This window comes from Brassica napus, chromosome A6 (assembly GCF_020379485.1).
Source record: "Brassica napus cultivar Da-Ae chromosome A6, Da-Ae, whole genome shotgun sequence".
Lineage (NCBI taxonomy): Eukaryota > Viridiplantae > Streptophyta > Magnoliopsida > Brassicales > Brassicaceae > Brassica > Brassica napus.
In genome coordinates this window covers 17,164,838-17,176,891 of record NC_063439.1, presented here as the reverse complement: position 1 = coordinate 17,176,891, position 12,054 = coordinate 17,164,838, and the positions used below count along the sequence as shown (strand labels likewise).

Below are 12,054 nucleotides of genomic sequence, written 5' to 3'. Positions count from 1 at the left end.
ATTAGTAGGTTTTTTGACGAAACAAACATAGGTATCATATTATATTATTAACCATTCATTCTCCGGCTTGCATTATATTTACATTTGATTTATTTTAAAAAATAATATTATTTAAGTATGATTTCAACCTAATAATATCAACTTTACAAAACGACCAATTTAGTGAATTCCGAATTATAACATTTATTGATAGTGTACTATATCACCTTTAATAAAAAATGGCATCAAAATGGCAAATGGCACACATAAAATAAAAATAAAAACATCTTTTCAAGAAAAATAGTTATCAACAATTCTGCGCATAGCGCGGACACCCTCTAGTATTAAATAATGCAAAAAAAAATATCATACCATAATTTAGCTTGGTCTTCGGTTTGTTTTAGCTTCCTTTCTTTTTTTTTCTTGCAGATCAACATTTTAATGTCTATTATTAATCTGCATGCAGATTAGTGGAGTCCAATCTATAGTATTAATGAACTGCAATTTAAGTTTGAATGGTATTTAAATGCAGATTGATCTACATCCCAAAAATCTGCATTTAATCTGCATTTAAACTGCATTGCATTCAAAGCCTTAATGTTAATTTATATTTTTGGTAATTTTTAGAATATGGTAATCATTCATAAATCATCACTAATATAACAATTTCTCTAGATAATATTTGAAAAATAATTTTTCATGTGTCATCACCATAATGATTTTGAAAGAAAATTGATAACATGATGTACTAACATTTAATATTGATTTATATTTTTTAGAATATGGTAATCATTCATAGATCATCACTAATATGCCAATAAATAATATAATAATATAAATATAAATATAATAGTATTTTACAGTTTTCAAAATATTATTTAATTCTATTTTTAGAATTATATAAGTTTTTGCTACTAAAACATTTCTTCAAAAATCTATGCAGTTTTTTCAACATTTGTATTTTCTAAGCTCAATACCCATAGTTTCTTTTTAATATCTACAAATTTTAGAAATATTAGTATTTGTTTTACATTTTTATAGTTATATACCTAACACAATTTTCTTCTAATTTTATAGAATTTGATTTAATATAACAAAAAATAGATGAAATATTTTTCTAAAATTATAATTTTAAATCTATACATATATATTATTAAATAAAGATTTAAGTAAAAAATATTCATTTTATCTTTATAATTAAATTATATTGTAAATTAAATATTTTAATAAAATAATAAAATCTAATAAATAGGAAAATTTTATTTTTAATAAAATTTTAATTTTAAAAATTTTATTTTTATACATAATGGATGAATACACCTAGTTACACATAACTGTATGGACTAGAATCATAAAATTTAAAAATGATATTATGTGAAACTTATACAAATTTGAAAACCCTTTGGCAAGAAAAATAATGAAAAAAAGAAACTTATATAAATTAGATTATGCAAGTATGTAACTGTCTATAAGTACACAATTAGCTTTTGCACATATACTTGCAACATTTGTGATCTACAGTTGAAACTCTATAAATAATACTCGATAAATTAATAGACACTATAAATTAATAAATTTTCTCGGTTTCGAGTTGGACCGCTTCAAAATATGACACAAATCGATTAAATAAAAAGATAATTTTTTGAAGAAAATTCTATGTAAATATATGGTCTCATTAAAATCATAAATTAATAACCTATATATTTATATACATTTATAAGTACAAACTAAATATTATATTGTTTATTTTATATTTATAATGAAAATAATTATATTTGTTTCTTAACATTTCAGCATTTTTGATAATCTTCTCTATTAAAAGAGAAGTACCATTTTTATCTACTATAAAAAGTCTTTTTTTTTACAGCAAAAAACATTTACAGCCTCATGTAGACTCTGTAAACCAAAGTGGCAACTCTGCATCCATGTGTACGACGAACGACGGTTGTATCCGAGCATTGCGTGCCAAGCGATCCACCATTGTATTCTCCGTCCTAGAAACATAAACGATTTCCGAGTTGGTAAAGCTTCTTCTCAAAAGCTTAATATCCTCCAGGTAACTTTCAAATGCTGGCCATTCCTTTGGTTCCGAAACCATCTTCACCAGTTGAGAACAATCTGTTGCAAATGTGACCATGTACTGTCTTAAGTTTTTCATACATTCAATTGCCCAGATTAATGCCTCCATCTCTGCATGAAGAGGTGAGAGACTTGCCCTTACATTCTTTGCCCCTAATAGACCCTTAAACCCCGGAAGAGTACTTAGCCAGCCTTGTCCGGAGAACGAATCTTTATCTTTCCAAGAACCATCCGTAAAAGACCATCTTGTTGTGGTCTCTATGTTTGATCTGATCTGTACTTCAGGTGCCACCCTTGGTGTATTGATAATTTGTGCCTCAGCCCAAAGTGTTGATTCCAATTCTGCTAGATTAACCGTCTCTCTCGGATCAGTATCTATATTGCTGAAAACTTTATTATTCCTACCCTTCCAAATGTACCATAATATCCATGCAAACTGATGATCCTCCATTTTCGGATTAATTCTCCAAAATAAGTGATCCATATTAGCGAATAGAGAGCCAGTAGGAAAAAAATTTGGATTTGATGAAATCTTAGATAATGCCCACACTTGTCGTGCCGGCGGATACTCAAAGAAAACATGATTTATTGATTCCCCTGGGTCTCCACACCGTACACATACTGTATCTCCTTTTATTCCTCTTGATTTTAAATTCTTTGTCACTGCTATACAACCTGTCAGTAATTGCCATAGAAAATACCGTATCTTTGGAGGACACTTCACTTTCCAGCAGAATGCCTTGAGTATATCCACATTGGAGCCATAAAATTCAGGTGGTTTTTCCTTGTCAGGATATATCCTTTCGACTTGATACCCTGATTGAACTGTATATCTTCCATTATTAGTGAAATACCAACCATTCCTGTCTTCCAACTGATTTCTACTCAGAGGAATACTTTCAATCAATTTCACGTCGTTGGGATCCACCAAAGTCCTAAGTGCCTGTAAATTCCAAATGCGGGAATCCTTATGAATATGGGAATCCACTGTAAGGTCCGGGTAACTGTTATGAACGTTTTTGTTTGCTTGTCTCGGGCGAGTGGATGGGATCCAAAGATCATTCTATACTGAGATAGATGATCCTTTGCCCACCCTTTTAATTAGTCCTTTACAAACCAGAGATCTAGCAAAAATGATACTCCTCCATCCATAGGATGGGGAATATGAGCGAATCGGTTCCAGGGGTGAAGCATTCCTGTAATACTGTCCTTTAAAAACTCGAGAGAAAAGAGAATTTGGTTTCTCGATAAGCCTCCACAATTGCTTTCCAAGCATTGCCGTATTAAAGTCATTCAAATCCTTGAAACCTAATCCACCACTATCCTTATGTTCACATAATTTATCCCATGATTTCTAGTGTATTCCTCTTGTGCTTCCTCCTGGACTCCACCAAAACTGAGCTACTGCACTCGTGAGTTTCTTCACTGTAGCTTTCGGTAATCGATACACCGACATCACATGGTTTGGTAGCGCAGTTATGACCGACTTAATAATCACCTCTTTTCCTCCTTTGGTAAAAAATCTAAACGTCCAACCGTTCACCCTATTATTGAGACGATCTTGTACAAAACCAAAAACTTGAACCTTTGATCCTCCTAGACTTTCCGGTAAACCTAAATAAGAACCCATTCCTCCTAAATTATGAATCTCCAATATGTCCCGCAACTCCTGACGGCTTGATTCCTCAATCTTATGTCCAAATTGAATTGAGGATTTCTTAAAAATTTATTTGTTGTCCTGATACAACCTCATAATCCTTCAATATCCTGAGAATAGTTTGACACTCTTCTTTGTTTGCCTTGCAAAAGAATAAACTATCATCTGCAAATAGCAGATACGAAACAGCTGGACACGCTCTAGCCACCTTCATACCGGTCAATTGTTTCACCCGCTCCGGCTTTTTTATATGTTTAATTAAAGTCTCTGTACACATAATAAATAAATAGGGAGATAATGGGTCTCCCTGACGTAGACCTCTCTGAGGTATAATGAGACCTTGCGGCTGTCCATTGAGTAAAACTCTATATTAAACTGAAGATATACACTCCCGCATTAATTTAACCCAATGCGCATCAAATCCCATTTTATTAAGAAGGACCTCTATAAAGTTCCACTCTATCCGATCATATGGCTTACTCATATCCGTTTTAATTGCCATAAACTTAGTTTGACATGATTTATTGGTTCGCAAATCATGAAACATTTCCTGTGCAATAAAAATATTATCCGAAATTAACTTCCCTGCCATAAAAGCCGATTGTGTCTCCGAAATTAGATGGGGAAGACAATTTTTCAATCTTTGACACAAAACTTTCGAAATAATCTTGTAACCAACGTTGCATAGACTAATCGGCCGTAGTTCCGTCATCCTTGTAGGCCTCTCTACTTTTGGAATCATACAAATATTAGTTGTGTTTAATCTTGAATCCATATCACCGGTGACCAAAATATTATTCACAAACTCAAGCACATCCTTCTTAATAACATTCCAGGAATGCTGGAAAAAAAGGGCCGTCATTCCATCTGGGCCAGGTGTTTTCTCCGGATGCATCATAAATAACGCTTGACGAACTTCTTCCTCCGTTGCTCTTTGCAGTAACATTTGATTCATCTGGGGAGAAATTGATGGACCTATCTCCTCCAAAAAACTATCAAACTCCATTGGGTTAGTTGATCGAAACAATCCATCAAAGTAATCTACTGCCACCTTCTCAACACCGTGCTCTGCTGTGACCCAATTACCCGCTTCATCATGGAGGCCCACTATTTTGTTTCGGATCTGACGTTGCTTTGTCAGAGCATGGTAAAACTTAGTATTTAGATCCCCCGATGAATACCACATATTTCTACTCTTCTGATGCCAATATTCCTCTTCATTTTTATAGGCCTTTCGTAATTTCCTAGAAATTTTAATAATTTCCTCTTGTGACCTACTATCATATGTTTGTACTTCTTCCAAAGCATTTTGGAGATTCTGAATTTTTTCCTTTCCATATGGCTGATTATTTTTCCGCCATGATGAAATTTCATGCCGACAATTATTAATCTTTGTGATGAAATCCTCCACAAGGCCTTCCTGTTTTTCGGTCCATCCCGATACAATTGATTCCATGAGTCCTTCTTGGCCAATCCATCGCTTATCAAACCTGAACTGTCCTCTTTTCCTTCCTGGTACTTGATCTTCAAAAAAAGCTACCACAGGTCTATGATCCGATCCCACCAGTCTCAAATATTATGTATAAGAATATGGAAAAAGTGTATGTCATTCCTCATTAGTCAAGTCTCTATCCAATCGACATCTAACCGTAAATGCTCCTTTCCCTTTCCCTCTCCGTCCTTGCCATGACATCTTATTACCCCGAGCCGGAAATTACAATAAACCACTATTCCTTATCATATTATTGAAAGGAATAAAAGAAGCTGCACTTCGTAGAGACCCCCCATCCTTTTCATGATTCCCAGTAATCTCATTTAGATCCCCAATAATAAACCAAGGTTCAGATCATGCTAATCCATACCGAGTCAATCTTTCCCATACATGTTCTCTTAGCTTTTGAATCGGATCTCCATAAACAAAAGTAAGAAAGACTTGTTTCCTATTAGTCACTGCTTCTATGTCAATCATTCTATTACTAGAGTATAGAATCTTTACTTGATACTCATTGTTATAGAAAAGAGCTAATCCACCACTCCTCCCGTTCGGATCCACAGTAACCAAACTATCATATCCAAAGTGAGATTGAAATTTGTGAACAAATTCGAACTCCTGTTTCGTCTCTGATAAAAATAAAAAATCTGGTTTATGTTTATGCCGTATTTCCGTAAGATAACTTATGGTCCAGTGACTTTCAAGTCCTCTGTAATTCTAACTTAGTATTTTCATATAAAAAACTTTTTATATTGCTCATGCGAGCGAGAGAAGTCAGGTATGATGCCACCCAAAAACCGAGCAATTCCAGAGTTCCATGACCACCATATTTGCTTTTTAATTAAACAACCAACCAACCTCAATCTAGTTCTCGATAATCATAATCTCCAAGCCCGTCGAGGAAATCTATGAAAATAAACCAAAATCACAAAGAGCCTTACAATATGCAGTTCAAAAAGCTCAACATATCTACCATAAAAAGTCATACTAGCCTTATTAGGCCCAATTCATTAATTATATTTATTTAATAATTTATATTAATCTATTCAATATATAAAGATATTAATAATAAACCAATTTTAACTGTAAATTTAAATTTTATTTTTAGTTATAACAAAATGTTGAGAAAAAAAACTAACAAAATCTTTCTAAAAATTTAAAATATTTTATTTAAATTAATATCATTGATTAATTTCGTAATTAATAATATATACAATTATACAATAAATTAAATATAATTTTATTATAAAATAAAAATAAAATAAAAGTGTATGCTATTTTTCAAATTTTATAATTATATTATATATCTTCTTTATTAAAAGAAATACCATAAAAAAATATACTAGGTCTATTTCATCAATTACATCTATTTGACTATTTAAGTTAATCTATTTGATATATAACATTTCTAAAAATCTTACAAATTATATAGATATTAATAAATAAATTTTTAACTGTAAATTTAAATTTTATTTTTACTTATAACAAAATATGTTAAAAAAACCTAACAAAAATCTTAATAAAATTTTAAAATATTTTTAAATTAATGCAGCGATTGATTTCATAACTAATAATACAGTATTATTATAATGTATTTACTTATAAAATCTCACAATATACTAAAATAAATAACATAGAAATATAAATTATGCTAAGAAAATATCAGTTTTATAGTATAACTAAGTAAAATTTTAAAATGTATTGTATTCAGTGTGTTAAAATTAGAAAAAATGAAGGAGATTCTCAATTTTTTTTTTTATTTGATACTATGAATTTTGTTTTACGAAACTCGAAAATATATTAATATATAATAACAATTAATAATAAAGTAAAATATATAAAACAAATCATTATACATTAATAATATCGAATAAGAAACATGACCAATAACATTATAGATTTTCACAATATATAACACTAAAATGTAAATATCTTTTAAAGTTTTGCGATGGTATCTGTTATATATTTATAAAATGAAAATCTACCCGCACATCCGTGCGGGTGAAAATCTAGTATTTAGTAAAATTATATCAAAACCATATTTAAATTCTATGAAACATAAAAATATATGCCAAATAATATAATAAAAAAACTGAAAGTCGATTTCTAAAATTTAATTAATGTATATATGGTAAAATTAAATATTTTCTTATTTTATAAATAAAAATATTCAAAATAGAAATAAATCTAAAAAGGAAACTTTTTGTAAATGAATAACTGTATAGACATTTTTTGGTTAGAAATGTAAAACCATTTTAAAAATAAAATTGAGGTTTAAGCCTTGCATGTATTTCAGTAAATACATGCAATGAACTCTACTCTTTTACTCATTAACATGTTAGAATATTTTTTATAAAACTTCTACCACTTAGTTTTTGAATTTTCAAAAACATATTACCCGATGAATTAGTAATTGTTGTTCTTTAGTACCTTTACTGATTCTTATACCTACATGAGAATGATAAATTATAAAAAATATAAAATCTATTGTAAAGTAAAAGATTATTAAAACATGAAAAAAACAAATCAAGACTTTAAATGTTTAATTTGATAGCAAACATGACTAGAAGTAATGATAATCCAAATGAGATCGAGCCGAGATGGATATAAAAGGAGATATATACAAAGAAAATTGTAATGATAAAATAAAAGCAAACAACAGGCTATATCATCCGACTGTCTGAACATAAAACCATCTCTCTTAAGAGGTAGGAAGAGCCCGCCCAAAAATCCTTCAGATTCCAGCATATGTGCTCACCTGAAACCAAAATGCAATCTAAAGATGGGATAACACTAACCTCAGAGCTTAATAACGTTCCAAGTTGTCTAGCAGAAAAATAAGAAACATCATCACTTTGTAGCCGAATAATACCTCCTCTTGAAGCTAAGTAAAACACAATACAAAATGAAGTTGAAGAACCTCCACTACCAATAGCTAAACTATGCTGATGGATCATGACTTCACTACCAATTTATCTCATTTCGATTTGGCCTTTACTAGGCCAGATTTCTGTGATAAATCCTTCTCCAACAGTTGACCACAACCCATTAAGTGACACATGGTCATCTTTAATGGGCGGAAGCTTGACGAGATGCGCTTGTGATTTGTAAGTTAGATCGATAATCATTATTCTCGATCTACTGGTCCAAAATCAGCGGTGCTCTCGTCGAGGTACTCCTCCATTGTTGATATTTTTTTAATCCGAGGGTTCAGACATTTAGACGTGACTCCAATCTTTGGCACCATATATCATTGCGATAGTCAGTTCAGATTTGACAGGACCCAGAGCAACGAAGATCGTTTCTTTTGGGAGAAGTTAAAATGATCAAACAACCCATCCTTAATCATCGAATATTCGCTTTTATTTTTTCAAAATTTTCGGATGGTCTGAGTTCCTACTTATCCAAAAACTACTGTGACGTCTAGGTTTTCCACCTCTTATTTATACTCTGAACCTGCAATCAAAGATAGATTTCACCTCTTTTCTTTTCGTTTTGTCTCTGTAAATTACATATTTTTTATTCACGCTCTTTGTACTTCTCTAATTTTTATGCCGAAAAAGACGAGACATGGGGCCTTTCAGTAACGTCCCTAATGAGTTATTTTTACTGGCCTCGATGGAAGTTGAGTCTTTGGAGCGGGTGAAACCTGGATACCTTTGCATATACTGTAACGGCCCAGTTCCTGACCCAAAAACTTTTATAAAGAAATGGGCTTCTCTACGGCCCGTTTGACAAAAAACCTAGAGTTTCTTCCTTCCATCCTATAAAAGGAGCTGCAGCCACCTTCTTTTGTCTCATCACAAATCTGAAGCGAAGCTCTGCAGAGAATTCCCGGAGGCCGAAAACCCTAGCCGTCGACCACTCTCCCTCCTGCGCCGTCTCTCTCTTCTTCTTCTCTCCCTCTCTGTGATCTCTCTTCTCTCTCCCTCCTCCTCGCCGGTGCCGTGGTGGTGGTGACCAGATCTCGTCTCTCTCTTGTTTACTTGTTCCAGATCTGTTCAGATCTCCTCATCCTTGTTTCCAGATCCAGATCCAGATCTAGACTAAGGTGTAGTGTTTCGAACCCAACCTTCTTTCATGGTTCTGTATACTCCTATATGTTGGAGTTAGGTTTGATTAGGCCCTGTTTGGGAGTTAGGTTGATAGTACATGGTATTGCTAGGATGATAGATGAATGGATCATGATGCATAAGAACCCTCATATTGATAAATGGGACTTGATGAACTGAATTGAATTGTTGTGGTAATGGTTGATTGGTAGTTGATACTTGTCTGTTAGGTTGTGTTGTCCCATGTGTGGTTGTGATTGAAGTTAGGATGCTAGAGAGAAATAAATGCTGGGATGATAGATGAGCATTGATTATCGAAGTATTTGAGGTAGAACTTGAATGCGATGTGTATTGTGGGTGACACCGATAACGGGTGGCGTCTAGTGATTGAGTCCAAGTTCAAGTAGGAATGAAAAGGGAGGTAATTGGGAATGGGAAGGGTTAAGTGAAAACGATAAGGAAGTGAAAGGATAAGTAAAAGTATGAAAGAATGTTGTTAAGGTTAAGCATGGGTGGGAAAGCATATAGAGAGTCTAAGGAAAGTAGGTGGGGTAGTAGTCCACGCTAGGTATCCATAGGAGATGTGGCGAATCCACATGAATATGGAAGCACCCATAGGAGATGTGGCCAATCCACATGAATATGGGGTAGAAGCCTAGTGGGGGGCTACCCACTGAGGAAAAGATGAAAAGGATGAAAAGATGAAAAGGATGTGCATTGTAGGGTTTTAGCTCATGGTCGGGTAACAGGAAGTTAAAGAAGTCATAGGATCGAGTCGGACTGGTAAGATGAGTCGGTTAGGTCTAGGGTTGGCGTGTGTGGCAATGAGTGAGATCATTGTATTGATTGATTACTAGGTTGTTAGAAATGAATGGAAGTGTGTGTAGAAATTACAGATGGTGATAGGAAATGATAAAAATGCATTAACTGATTGTAGTGGCTAGTCGGTCCTAGTTCCCGCATAGAGTAGTATAGAGTGTCATGCGGGCAGGCTGGTCTAGAGTCACTTCACTGAGTAACTTGTTGCTCACCCTCCCTCCATTTCCATTTTTCCCTGTGCGCAGGACTGTAAGTAGAAGTATATGGATGTGGGTGTGACGGTATTTCAAAGAAGGTTATGCGCTCGTCTCTCGGGACCAGTAACGGGACACGTAGGGTTGTCTAAATGAGTAGACACGTGTCCATAACGCCCCTTCAATAACCCCGGTCGGACGCCGGGGGATCGGGCTGTTACAATTGGTATCAGAGCGGGTTAAGATCCCTTAGTTCTGTCCTAAGGGATCGGCATTTCCGACGTTTTCAAAAAAAAAAAAAAAAAAAAAAAAAACTTGTTTTCACTAAAAGAAAAGAGCGTGTGAAAGTTTTGATTTTTCTGAAAGTTGTGAACGATTTCAAAACCATCCACTATATCTATGCTTCTATTATGGTTCTGATCGGATGTCTACTTGAAAGATGTCTTCGACAATTACGGGTATCGTGGACCTGCATGGTGGAACCCGAACTACACTCGGACTCAGCGCATCATAAAGAGAAAGGTGGTACCCCATCGGTGACGCCCATTAATGAAGTTCCATCGCCAGACACATGAGTTGGAGTGGTTGGAGGAAAGCCAGAGATGGAAACCCGACTAATGTAACTACCGAGAGCGTGAAGGTTGTGGCGGATATCATGGGTTTGGAGGAACATTAGAGGTGCAGTGAAACAAGTTGAGGTCATAAGTCAATGAAGGTATTTACCGAGGAAGGACATATATCTAATAGAGGGCTAGTTCTAGGATATCCGCCAAAGAGACATGATTGTAAGGGAATACAATAAGGATGTAACCCCCTAAGAGGATTTGTCGGGCACTCTCTAAGGGGGCGAGAACTGATTCACCGCTTCCTGAAGGAAATGAGAACCGATCTGAAGAATAGTTGTAACGTACAAGATTACTGGGATCATGAGCTAATCTAGAAGGGTGCAGAGCTATAGTTTTGGTTGTAAGAAGATCATAGGCTAACCAAACATCACATACTCAGAGCCCAGGGGGAACTTGCGACATCACCATTACCACAAGGCGGTTTCGTTGTGACAAGAGCAGAAGTGCGAGAAGAACCACACTATGATATAATGGATGGGAGCATACTACCAGTACAATCAGTAGGGCTATGATAGGAGGTTCGTTCATCAAGGAAAACATGGTTAGACCGAAGGACTCAGAGGACGAGGATATGTTCGGTGCGGAGTAGCTAAACACCAAGTCGGGGCTGATGGACTCAACTAGTAGGATCCACGGTTGAAGTGTTATCCTAACTACCGGTCCCGGCAAGGGCAACTTCAATTGGGGCTACCTGGATTAGGACCGATGGAGTATAGAGAATGATGACCATAGAGTGTATGTGGTAGTGTTAATATCTCTCGACGGTGTGAACCTACATGGAGATCTGTTGGGGTTGGAGTTTGGAATGATATGAACTGATAGAATTTTGGGATGCGTATTTAAAGGTGTACCAGTGTTCGGGGATGTTGCAGTGTGTTAGGGATAGCATCGGGACTTAGCGAGAATCTATACGGAGGTCAAAGATTAATGAATAGGAAGAGAGCTAGGAAAGCAGATCGAGACCAAGCATGTGGAGTTAATGTATTGTATTGGCATGTACTCATAATCCTCGATAGGAGAGGAGAGTAGTCCTTAATGGAATAAGGATATGGATATAAGCTATCTTGATGTTGAAAGCTGAAGAGTTAAGTGGAAAGGAGAATGATTTGTATTTGGAAGTGAAAGCTTTAAATATTGGATACCATTGCTGAAGTAG

General features: G+C 34.6%; 1 long non-coding RNA gene across 1 annotated transcript; it reads right to left on the bottom strand.

The window, feature by feature from the left end:
- Positions 1-7,810: 7,810 nt before the first annotated feature.
- On the bottom strand, positions 7,811-11,737 carry LOC125610105. Its single transcript, XR_007340108.1, has 2 exons — positions 8,080-11,737; positions 7,811-7,965 (listed from the first exon to the last, which is right to left on the bottom strand). It is a non-coding gene; the product is annotated as an uncharacterized LOC125610105 (long non-coding RNA).
- Positions 11,738-12,054: the final 317 nt, after the last annotated feature.